The 12,073-nt window shown below is 32.8% G+C and overlaps 1 long non-coding RNA gene across 1 annotated transcript; it reads right to left on the bottom strand.

The window, feature by feature from the left end:
- Positions 1-2,531: 2,531 nt before the first annotated feature.
- Positions 2,532-4,358, bottom strand: LOC139116522 (uncharacterized). Its single transcript, XR_011548326.1, has 2 exons — positions 4,234-4,358; positions 2,532-2,858 (listed from the first exon to the last, which is right to left on the bottom strand). It is a non-coding gene; the product is annotated as an uncharacterized lncRNA (long non-coding RNA).
- Between the last annotated feature and the right edge of the window lie 7,715 nt (positions 4,359-12,073).

Genomic DNA, 12,073 nt, shown 5'->3' on the forward strand with positions numbered 1-12,073 from the left:
AAAGATTATGCCCATATGAACATGGAACCTGACGATGTGCGTTACAAAAAAGGGGGGACCGGGGGGGACAGATACTATTACCCTCTAAAACGTCCGTAAAAGGTAAAAAAAAAAATTATTTTTGAAATGTTACTCACTAACGATAGAAAGTAAAATATAGAATGAAAACAAAGGAAAAAATGTGAAAACGAACCCTTGACCTGCAAGGCTTGTTCACGTTCCGTATGACCAAAACAGACAGAGTAAAAAGAAATGCACATTTGAAAAAATCTTTCGGGTTCTATTGAAAGGCTTTCACTAAAACTGAAAAAAAACTTAAATGTTCTTCTTTGGAATATTATATTGGAAGGTTTTTACTACGAAGAGAAATAAAAAAATATTCTCGGTCATATTTCGAATATCTACAACATGTCTGTCATTTTCATAACTTGATGTGTGCTACGATGCCATTTGAAATTTCATACGTCGTTTTCGCAACGAAATTCGACTCACATCATCGGTAAATAATATCGTCTAGAAATGGTTTGCATACCCTTGTGTATATATATCATTATATTATAGCTTTGTCAATACCAGTGAATTTTGTGACGTCATATCCATACATTATTACTGATAATGTATTCCATTATTCAGCACTGCGGCCCCAAAGTGAGCAAGTTTTTTTTTGAAAACGAAAATAGGACTGCGCATTTAAAAGGAGGGGAAATATCGGATAAACCATGTAATACACAAAACTATAAATCTTGACAATGGTTCACAATATTGATAATAATGTCTTACTGTACGATTTATTACATTTTTTGAGTCCTCAAGCACGCACTTGCCCTCTGTCTGGCTGGCGCTCAGCATGCAGTCCCCGTCCGATACGCTGTGTACTACTACGTTAAAACTTTGTTTACAACATGGTTTGCTTCGTTGCCGTATAAGTGAAACAGAACTCAGTACGTTTGCAAACTCCTAGACGATACTGGGTTTGACACATGGCATATTATGTATGTCAGTGGCCATGTAAACGATGCAAGCGTGAAAGGCTACCCGAACCAGCCGTAAACGGGCCAACAACGGCAGCTTGCTGTCATCAACCTTGACCGGAAGTGTCTACGGAAATTACTACGGAGCCATTCAAAGTCTCGGTCCAAGGTCAGCTACTACCAACAATCATGACGACCGTGGACTCTCCGTTGATCTAACATCTCGGCCACCTAATTCTGATGCACTGACTGTAATCGGAGACAACTTTCATTCATCGTTTTTTTCTCCATGTCTGTGATTTTACCTTGCCTTGTTCTCGATATCGCGACGGTACCGAAACCCTCTACACACGCGATTGTGCAATACCTTAGTCCAAGCTTAGTCAAAGCTTATATGAAGCTTGGCGCCGAAGCTCAGAACAATGTTTTGCGTGCCAACCTTAGTCAAAGCTTAGGAGTACTGACCTTTGCTGAAGGGTTGTTTCTAATCTTTGACGAAGCTTGTTTTAATTAAGTCGATTCTAAGCTTAGTAGATTACGGATTCGAGACAGGTCGGGTCATGACCTTTAGTTGACCCTTTTCCTGGTGAGCTTTGATTGGTTACTAGCCCTGAAGCTTCCTCATTTTCGTATTCATATTTGTTTTCATGTTGAAGTCGTTGTTTTGATATTTGTAGCACTGGTTTCAGACAAAAGTAATTTTTGAAAGGGTTTGAAAGTGTACATAGATCTTTAATTTTTCCAAATTCGTATATATGCAGAATTCCATTAATTTGAGACTTTGTCTTTTGTTACTTTCTGTATTAGAAAATATTTGGGTTTTTTGGTTAATTTGTGGAGATGACCCGGATAACAAACATTTAAATCTTTTTATCCTGGTAGAGGATAATTTTTTTTCTACACTTGTACGCCTAAAAATACATACATGTCTTAGTTATGGAATTTTCAACATATATACGCATTTGAATACATAGAAGATGGATGTACAATTTAAAACTCTGAAAAATTACAGGATATATTTGACTGAATTCTGTGCTATAAATATCAATGATAGCAGCGACATCCTTACAAAAACTAATGTGAATGCAAAAATGAGGAAAACTTCATCAGTTTTTAATCAGGTTTCGTATCGACAAGCCACATGTATGAAAAAAGACATAAGGTAGGTGTGATAATTGCCCAGTTTAGGGGTCAATTCTACTGTCACTTTTAATGTAAAAAAAGTTATATAGTCAAATTGACCCCTGCACTTCTGCTTTTAGTCAGGAATCTTCATGTTTTTTCTATTCGTATAAGTCTGCATCCTGAAGCCTGGAGCAACAATGGGAATTCCTCTGAATGAACAAATGTTAAATTTCAAATCATGTTTGATGTTGGCACAAACAGGTAAGTGTTGTCAATTTGACAGATGAACATATTCATCATTGTTTTTTTTTTAATTTTGAATAATTTTCCTGCAGACATTAATGTTGGTGAAATAGAAAAATCAAAGCAGAAGTACATTAATAAACTGAGCTTACCTTTGTGGGTATGCTGATCTAAAGACACACAGCCATGAACTGTATTTTAAATATTTTAATAAATTCTTTTTTTCAAAACCTGCAAAGATAACAAGTAAAAATAATTTCTATTTGCAAATAGTAAATATATAATTTAAAGAACAACAAACATTATAACTTCCCAATTCAACGTATTTTTTTACTCTTCCCCCAAAAACGCTAGTCTTCTCCTCTCATCTCTCTGGAACCAAGTTTCCCATTTACCCTCTCTCCCATCCTCTATACATCTTTGAAAGAACGAATCAAAGTTGGCCCAAAAGTCGTTCCCAGCCTGGTCTTGTCTTGATCCTATTCGACCAAATAGGTCCTTTGAGTGAGCAAATGCTCGCTGTAATAAAGATATATGTAAATGTACCGGTAAGTATGATATTGAATTTGAAATTTTTCCTAATGTTTGCCAATTGTTAAATAGCACACCCAGCGATGGTATACCACAAGATTTTGACCAGTTTACAACATATTCATGAGCGATAGTGATTGTATATATGAAGTGAACTTGTCAAAGTTGAGTGGTGTACCGTTGCTGGGTGTGCTTTATTGGTATTATATAATAACAGTATATTGAATTTCTGGCGTGGAAAGACAACATATTTATTTTTCTCTTGCAGAGAGCTTGCGCGTGTGCCATCCTTGCTATATCGCCAATATACCAAGGTTCTTTTCTCGTCTTGACCGATCAGATCGCTTCATTGGAGCCATCAATATACTGGTATGATATAATATTATTTATGTCATACCAGTATATTGATGGAGAAAATACAGCAATCTTATTGGTCGAGACGTGAAAAGAACATTGGTATATTGGCGATATACTACAGCTGGCATATGCGAGCTAAACTCAGTTTATGTTGTCCCACACCAGAATTTCAATATACTGTTATGATATAATAGAAATAAATCACACCCAACGACGGTATATAACTTGATTTTGACCACTCACTTTATTTATGCATTCGCTATCGCTCGTGCATATATGTCATGAACTGGTCAAATTCTTGTGGTATACCATCGTTGGGTGTGCTCTATTGCTTAATTAGAGGATACTTATGAATAGAAATATTGATTCAGGTAAGATAATTAACCTCAAAATTTCATGTGCTCCATTTTTCATTTCAGACTTTAATGGATATATTGTGTTGTACATGCATTATTTATCTGGACCCATGAGCATGTAGAACATAAAGGCAAAAAACGTTAAGGCACGTCAACCCAGCTGATGAAAAATATGACTTTAGCCTCTGAAGGAACCTTATTTTTGTTGACATTACTATTAAGAACATCAACAAATATTTGGTTCATATTGAGGTTTTCAGTTACATACATCAATTAGAAGAAGCAGATGGATAAATTACCTGGCATACCTTTCATTATTTTAACAAGTTTATATCTGTGTCTCAAACCATAATGTTACTTATAGTCATTATCATCTATGAAATGTATTTAAAGAGGACACAACTAAATTTTAACACATCAGTAGTGTATTTTATTGTAGTGGAAATATTGATTATTCATTTAGTTATTATTTTCTCAATATTGAGTATATCCACGTTATACTTTTTGTCTTACATAAATATATCTGCATTTGCAATTTATCATCTCGAAGTTTATATATGCCCAATGTAATAGTGCGCCATCATTTATCAAATATCATAAATCATTTTCTCAAATACAAGCCAATTTAGAAATACAAATAGGCTACTCACCATCATCAATGATTTCTTGAGAGTGATTTCAAGGTTTATACTTTCAATGGGAAAGTATGGCTTCCACAACAATTTGTTAAGCTCTTTAATTTCCAAGCCCCGGTTGGATTGGCTCCTTAGTAGCTGCATGATAGTGAAATATAAAATTGAGATAAATTGCGTTGAATTAAAATAAGGTGCCCTGTGCATCATCAATTTAAATGGTAAATTGCAGCCATGTGACTGCCAACTTATACTCGTCTTCAATCATTTCAATGTGTGTCATCCTAATACACACATGCATTCATTGCAAACTCCACTTAAAAGATAAAGTGATTAATTTACTCTTAATACATGGATGCTGTTTGAGGATTAATGTATGAATGGATGGATGGATGGATGGATGGATCAATAGATGGACAGACGTATGGATGGAAAGTGAAAAATGTTTTTTATACAGACACCTCTCTTATTGTTACACCATATTATTAATGTAAGATTTCTAAACCAAAATAACACTGTGATTAGAATTTTACCTGTCTACCAAGGACACTTCTATAGGATACTTTTTCAAATTCAGAATGTGTCTGTTATAGACAATTGTTTCAATATATGTATGTATGTATGTATGTATGTATGTATGTATGTATGTATGTATGTATGTATGTATGTATGTATGTATGTATGTATGTGTATGTGTGTGTATGTGTGTGTGTGTATGTGTGTGTGCATGTATGTGTGTGTATGTATTTATGTATGTTTGTATGTATGTGTGTATGTATGTATGTATGTGTGTGTATGTGTGTGCATGTATGTGTAGGTAAGTATGTATGTTTGTATATATGTGTGTGTATGTATGTGTGTGTGTATGTATGTATGTATGTATGTATGTATGTATGTATGTATGTATGTATGTATGTATGTATGTATGTATGTATGTATGTATGTATGTGTGTATGTTATGTATTTGTGTATGTATGTATGTATGTGTGTGTATGTGTGTGTGTATGTATGTATGTATGTATATGTACCGTATGTATTTAAGTCTGTATGTATGTATGTAGGTTTGTATATATATATATATCTTTATATATATATGTCTGTATGTATTTATATGTGTGTATGTACCTATGTATTTGTAAAAAAAGTGCATGTGTATTCTTTTGTGTGTATATGATTGTATTTATGTGAAACCTATTAAATTGCATACCTTAGTCCTGATATCACCTCTCCAATCGCTGAATTTCTTGAGTGCATAGCAGACCATTTTTTGTAGATTTGACGAGCTTGTATTTCCCAGTTCAATGGTTAATAGAGACTTCACTTTTCCTTATGAAAGAAATTATATAAATATGACAATGTCAAATTGGAAATGAATCATATTTTTAATCATATAGGGTATGCATGTTCATTTTAGTTCCAAGATATGGTATGATAGTTTTTTAAACGACAACTTCTATAACTGCTATAAATTTCATTATCACGATGACAAAAAGTCTTCATGTGATAGAGTGGTACTTTCAGCATGGTTTGTGTGTTTTGTAAAGTCCTTGACTTGTTGGCAGATGTGTTGAGAAATATGACATTTGACCTGTGCTCCATGCAGTAAATGATGAAATGTTAATTGCATGCTGCATGAATATCATAAAAAATCAATCTAATAAATAGAAACACTTGATGATTCCGTTTGTTCGGTGAAACAGTCTGTATTTTATGCTTCTCTTTGTCAATTCATGAAATGAACAGGTGTATTTCTAATGTCCACAGTTTCAGCTGGTGTTTTACTACTTAATGTAATATACTAGAGTGACTATGTTATGTCCATGCCGTTAATATGTGTTTACTATTTCTTATTGGTAGTTACTGTACGTAACCATTGAAGTAAAATAATTAGGTACTCACAACGAACTCCCGGGGAAGGTCATCATAATATAAATAATGATGTCTTGTGAAGTATGACTTCAAGTAGCACAGATATTCATGCTGAAAAAAAATTGTGTGGGTTAGTATTATTTTACATCATTTCTTATCTAAAGTTTACTTTAAAATTATTTAATTGTCATCTATATATCTGTATTTTTTATGTAAAGTTGGAAAACAAAAACAAGTATTATAAATCAAAATATTTTGTCTGAACAATAAAAATTTTAAAATAAGATTATTTTGATAGACTTGTTTTATTTCTTTGTGTGTTTGTTTATTCCTGATTGGACGGCAGCGTTCAGGAAAATTTCATGAGAGTCAAAAAAGATTGTCATTTTGGCTGCCTGGTTAAGGATTTTGAAATGTAAAGCCTATTGATAAAAATAATTGACACTATAGAGTTTGAACTTTCCTTACAAAAATCTATTGCCTTGGTTACATTATACCTTGCATTTTGCTCTCTCCACTTTCCATTCCATTTGGCTTCTTTCTTCTAATTTATCAACTCTTCGTTTCAGTAATTTCAGTTCTTTCAAAATTTCCTTTAACATAGTGTTGTTTTCTTTTGTCAACTGACCTATTTTTAAAAAAAAATATGACTGTTTTTTATTTTTACCAAATATAAAAAGGTAATTAAAAGGAGATTAAAAGGAGATACTTAATTCTATCAAATTTTACTTTACAGTCTAAACAATGGATAGTTAAGTAAAATAAACTGTGTGTTTTATATATATATATATATATATATATATATATATATATATATATATATATATATATATGTATGTGTGTGTGTATATAAATAATATAAATTGTGTGTGTTTTGTATGTATATATATATATATATATATATACACATGTATATATATATATATATATATATATATATATATATATATATATATATATATATATATATATATATATATATATATATATATATATATATATTGTTATGTAGGTCATTTCCCCCCACACTCATCTCTGCCCTTAATGACCTCACAACCTTGAATTCAATTAGTCATGTTTGGAATGTTCTGGAAAGTTAATTAGTTGTGTAAGAGAGATAATTTTAGGACAGTAATTAGCATGTCAATAAAAGTTCTAGATTGTTCTTATATGTCCTTATGTAAACACATGTGTATAAAAGGGACGTGCACAGCTTCCAGTCAGACTTTTGGGATCGTGTCTCTTGTGTGTTACTAAACTCCAGCCGTAGTAATTTTCAAGACTTCTCAAGACCTTCACTGCCAACTCTGGATTTACTCTGTGGACTTTGTGCAACTTCAAGCCTGCAAGCCAAAGGACTGTTCATTCATCCGACAAACTGTTACAACTCTGAGACTGGAGCTTTGCCGTCCCAGCTGAGATAAGTAGTCTGTACACTTTTAAAGCTTGTACTCTATCCCTGACTTAGCAATTACATTTATTTTCGTAATAAATTTTGTTTAAACGTTAACTGCTGAGTTCACCCTTTTGTTCGTTTTCTCTGCACGTAACAATATATATATATATATATATATATATATATATATATATATATATATATATATATATATATATATATATATATGGCAACTCTGTTTATAAAATGGAGTATATGTATTTTCACTATGTAGGTAAATGTTTGTTGGTTACAAACCTATATCAGTATCATCATCATCACGGTTAATTTCTTCACTGTGGTCTTCAATACTTTCTTGAGAATCCTAATAATAAAAAAAGAATACCAGAAAACAGTCTATTGAAAACAAGAGATAAACATGACCCATGCAGCTGAGGGTGGATATATACATATTCATTAGTTTATCCAACCTCAATCCACACAAAGTGGTTCACCTCACTTCGTTTATTGTTTATTTATTTCTTAAATTTCAATCGTATTAGATTGAAATCATGATTAGAATAATGAAATTGATGATTGTATTTACTTTATGTGGTGTATTGGGTATTTCAATACAGATAAACCGATACGCTCAGATCGTGTTTGCGATCGAGGCTCATCAGCACACTGTACATAATTTTGTTAACCTCCATTCACATGTAAATGACTATTCATGAACGGTTCATTCATAAAAAAAGATATCAACATTGCAGCAAAACGGAGTTCATGAGCTTGTCTAATCGTGTAATATCTTCTTCATAGGTTATAATCATCAAATGTCAGAAATTTAACGCTTCTTCAAATCTCATAAAGCATGGCTTCACGGTTCCTTTACTCGGAGAACCGTGCATACTCACGTAAAATAAATCGTTGTTGCTTTCTGATGTCATCGTCGGATCACGATTCCTCTGAAAGAATTACTGCAACGCCAAATACATAATCAAAACAATGGTGATTAGGTAAAAAGTACAGCGAACTATACAGTTTAACAATCTGTACTACAAGTGTGTTGACGAAATCAATTGATCTAGAGTTTACGAGTCTGAATCTTTGAAGTATATATTGTGCTGAGTTTGTTTACATTGCAGCGCGGAGAGACTTACACACACCTGTCCCGTCCGCGCGCGCGGGCCGAGTGTTTTTCATCAAAGTTGAGATTTTATCAAACCTTATTTTCTGCAGAGTAACAAAAGACGTTATTAAAAGACTAAAGTTCGATATACTGTAATTTATAAACAAAAACTTAATAAAATAACAACATTTTTGAAATATCCTACCTAGAGAATAGCTGCTGTGTACGTGCGTAAGTTTCGTTACCGGTGATTAGACTGTGTATGATTACGTCATCATAATTTGTCGTCTGCAGTATTTTCATTCGTCAATATTGGATGATTACGTATTGAAGATATTAATCGCTGGTTGGTTAATACTCAGAGCAGACGAAATGGCGGATACTTGGAGTCAAAATCGCGAACGTGGCTGTCGATGTTGTGGATATGAATCATTCAAAGAGTCTAACTTTAATAGGCATCTTCAAAGTAAGAAACATCGAACGCTCAGTAAGTTGGTGAACCACACAGCGACACCAACGGCCATTCGTCCTGACCCTCTTTTTTTTGATGCTGATAACGATGATGATGATGGCTTGCCTGATGATTATATTTCTCCACACACGAAGAGACACATATGTATGACCATGACGTGACTGACGAAACCACATCTGAAGGAATGAAGATGAATTTATGGATAATCCCTTTTTTCCCTTCCCAAACAAGACCTTTTTTTATTATATACGTTGTGTCATTCTGGACCCAGACCAATGGTAAGCTCAACATTGATATCATATGTGAGCCAATTTTGTGAATATGTACTTTTGATCTATTTTTTCTCATTATAAACTACGTTTGATATGCCAGATATATTTTCTGTCAACATTACGTTATATCATCAGATCCTGAATCATTGTTCTTAGTGAGCATGTTTGTCTGCGTAATGTTTTTGTTTTTGTTATATTTAACCTTAAAAGAGTTTAAGTGTAGAGGCCTTGCCAATTTATGATCTGAAAAAGTAAATAAGCAGTTGAGTACCCTACAATACCCAGTCTTGTATCATATACTTAAGTGATACCTTGTTGACGTATTCAAAAAATACAATTTTTGTTCACTTCATTTATGATAAAGTTCAACCACTTTAAGACTTCTGACACAAGATAGTTTCCAGGAGTATTCAATTATTGCTTTCGGTTTACAAATAACTAATCGGCAAAGTTCAGTTACTTTTACATTTTTAGCTAAAAAGTAAGAAAAGCCAATTTGTGAGAAAAACAAAACATATACCCAGTGATAATTGTCACTATTTTTATTAATATCTATGTTGTTACAGTCTCGTGAAACAAGGAAATTTGTCTGGTACATTCTTGAAGAACTGAACGTTCCAGATTTACCTTCGATGGAGTCTGTTGTGAACTTCAACGTACCCGGGTTTAATACAGAACTGGTTGGCCAGGTATATAATCAACTCAAATTACTTTTTCGTTGTGCAAACACTTGTACCATGGTACAAATTATGATATCTTAACACTACATACAACTGATATCCAACTGTGATCTATGAAAAACTAACATGCTGTCTGACAATTTATCATGACAAATCTACAGGTGGCAAATAGGCACTCTGAGGATACTGTACATTTCTTATAGAAGTCTCATGTGTGTAAAAAGTAAGTTCAATTTTTCTGTTATTTCTAGGCAACAACATCTGATGGGATCCCTTTCTCCTTCATCAGACCGACTGTTTTAATGAAATTACTGTTGGGAAACCCCAGAATTGCATCATGTGTCAATAGGTAAGAAATTACATCATTTTCATATTGATATTCAGTTAGAATCGCCTTCGGATGTTTTCTTTTTCAGCATCATCAAGTATTTGACATTGATTTCTGTTGTATTATGCAGATTTCCAGTGTTGACCAACGAGATATATGAACAATGCGATGGTGAGAAATGGGCAGCAGACATCCCGGCGCCATACTGGAAAGGAATGTTTGCAGGGGACTCTGTTTTGTTATTGAGTGGAGAGACTGTTATTATCAAATCCTTCAAAAAGAAGGTATATATATTTCATACTTTTCTTCTTTTGCCTAATTGATATTCTCAACTACTATGTTCAAATGAAGATTAACTCCAAAGATTACAACAAATGGGTAATTTTTTAAAACATTTTGAATTACATAACTGGTAAATAATAAATGAAAAATAACATAGCTAACATACAAAATGCTTAAGGATTTTCTTTTTCATAAATAGATTATATATGTACAAATCATATATAAACTACTTCTTTTTGATAGGTTATTCAAAATGAATCAGAAAGGCATACTCAAATGCATGCCATGGTACAGAGTGCATTACCTCCGGATGATGAGCGCCTCCGCCTATTCCTGGATCAGATACATGAAAGGTATTGTTTGGGGCACGTCTCATATTTTCGAAACTTTGTTAAATCCATAATTTGTTTTACAAGATTTCACATCTGTTTATAATTTGTTTCACTTACGTAACGACAAGGTTTAAAATATTGTTTGCTTTTTGTACTCAATGACTGAAAAAATGATGAATGTCATGTAGAAAATATACATACTTATCAGGTATTGAAATCCACATTGGTCTTTGGTCAAATGAGTAACAATTATCATGTTCTACCTATCCAGTTGACAGGACTACTTGTGCAAGAAAAAGACAAGCTTTTGAAAATTCATTTCATTTCCACATCAAACATCATACAACCAAACAATATATTCAGACCCTTAAGTGATGAACTCAAGTCATGCAAAATATTGTTTGTTTTTGTATTGGCTGACTAACTGAGTAAGTGATGAATATCATGTTCAACAACAGTATAAAATATACAATCTTATCCTGTGTATATATGAAATCCACACAGGTCTATAGTTCCAATTCGGAATAGCTGTAAGCTTGTAGACACGTATGAAATAATTGGTGCAAGTAACCATGAGGACTGTATTGTTACTCATATAATGAACATTGAAAATGATCAGTGTAATCTTGAACAAGCTACAACACAGGTAAGAAAGAAAAAGTAGATACAGAGTGACAAAGTATGCAACAAAATTGTAAAAAATACAGCTCGAACTTACTCTATACTGATTTATTTAATCATTTGTCATTTGATGATTGCTCCTATATTACATCTTTCTTAAATTTTCTTTGAAACTAAACGGTAGTTGTTACGACATGCTTCAAGGAGTAGAACATGAATTTGAAATAAACACAAATACAGGTGGTGAAAATTATCTTCATTAGTATTAGTTAATAACCCTTTGAGTATTCATGTATGACATTACAAGCACACATGTTTTCAATGACTCACTTGTTGTCTATATATATTAATTATGTTTACAAAAATGTGACCTAAATAAATAATAACAGTTGTGTCAACTTCATAAGAAAACTGCAGCTGAATCACAGATCAAAACCACTGAAATAAATACATGTCACACAAAGTGTTACAGATAATGTCTTTGCAAATTTTAAT

The sequence above is a fragment of the Ptychodera flava genome, chromosome 17, assembly GCF_041260155.1.
Source record: "Ptychodera flava strain L36383 chromosome 17, AS_Pfla_20210202, whole genome shotgun sequence".
Lineage (NCBI taxonomy): Eukaryota > Metazoa > Hemichordata > Enteropneusta > Ptychoderidae > Ptychodera > Ptychodera flava.